The sequence below is a fragment of the Solanum tuberosum genome, unplaced genomic scaffold, assembly GCF_000226075.1.
Source record: "Solanum tuberosum cultivar DM 1-3 516 R44 unplaced genomic scaffold, SolTub_3.0 scf00003, whole genome shotgun sequence".
In the NCBI taxonomy this organism is placed as follows: Eukaryota; Viridiplantae; Streptophyta; class Magnoliopsida; order Solanales; family Solanaceae; genus Solanum; species Solanum tuberosum.
In genome coordinates this window covers 3,456,648-3,458,085 of record NW_006238929.1, presented here as the reverse complement: position 1 = coordinate 3,458,085, position 1,438 = coordinate 3,456,648, and positions in this window count along the sequence as shown.

Below are 1,438 nucleotides of genomic sequence, written 5' to 3'. Positions count from 1 at the left end.
TTTCTTTTATGGGATGAGTTGGGCTTGTTATTGCATTTTCTTTAACGAACTAAGATGTTTTCCACTTTTTTTTAAGCTTTCTATATATTGCATATGTTTTGTTGCTTTATATTGAGTTATGTTATTCAGGAGTTGAGTAAAGCCAAGGTAAGTGTTCCTTTCAGAATCTTTTCAAGCCTAAGTTATGTTTAGCATTCTAACTCGATACTCGTACATTCAATGTACTGATGCCAGTTGGCCAGCATCTTATTATGATGCAGATTCAGGAAACTAGGATCATCACCTAGTGCCTCTTTGATCCAGTTGAGCACTCAGAGTCAGTGGGTGAGCCTCCTTGCATTTCGGAGGACTCCTTTTACTTTGCTTTCAGTATTTTGATGTTATGATGATCGGGGGTCTTGTCCCGACATTCCTCTTTGTTTTAGAGGCTTCATAGACAAATAGTATTAGTTCTCTAGTCTTATTCATTTCATATGTATACATTATAAGACTTGAATTGCTGTTTTGGCTAAGATATTATTTCTTAAGTTATTGAATGAGTTATACTTCTTGTGTTTAAGTCTTCCACTGAGTAAGTAAGCCAGGTCAAGGGTTCGCTTGGGACCAGCAATGGTTCTCGAGTGCCAGTCACGTCTGGGGTGTAGGCTCGAGGTGTGACAAACACGGTATCAGAGCACAGAGTTCAAAAGTCCTAGGGAGTCTATGAAGCCGTGTCTGTAGAGTCCTAGTTATCGGTGTGAAGCGCGCCACATCTATAATTAGGAGTCTGCAACATTTAGGAAATTCTTTCATTTCTTTCATACTCATTTCGTGCGTTAGAGTTTTATCTCTAAAAAGTTTATTTCTAACTCGTGCTTGCGTGTAACCGATTGTAAGTTGGACTATTTTGAGAGTGCTTTCATGGGGCGTTTCTTTCCACGTGAGTTAAGTGAAGCAAAGAGATGGTTGCCGACATGAGAAGCAGGCTGAGTTTATTCATTGTTGGGTTGCCTCGTCTGTCAAATAAAGAAAGTAAGGCAGCCATGCTAATAGGTGACATGGTCATAGCAAGGCTGATGATCAATATGCAACAAGTTGAGGAGGACAAACTAAGGGATAGGGAAAAGTTTAAGAACAAGAGAGTTAAGACATCAGGGAATGAATTTGGGCAACAAAAGAGTAAGGCGAACCGGTCTTTTATCCAACATAAGCATAAGGGACCTGCTCCATTATCTGTTAGTGCACCTGCACGAGAAAATGATCAAAATGATCCTTAATGTATAAGGGTTGAATTATTTTGGTCCTCTATATATATCATCTTATCTAAATAGTCTTTAATGTATACAAAATCATGATCATTTTAATCCTTAGCCCTAAAACTAACCAAAAAGATAAAAAAAATCTGTTAACTTTAACAGTGGGTCCCTTGGAATTGAGACCCTTCTTCTTCGATTTGCTC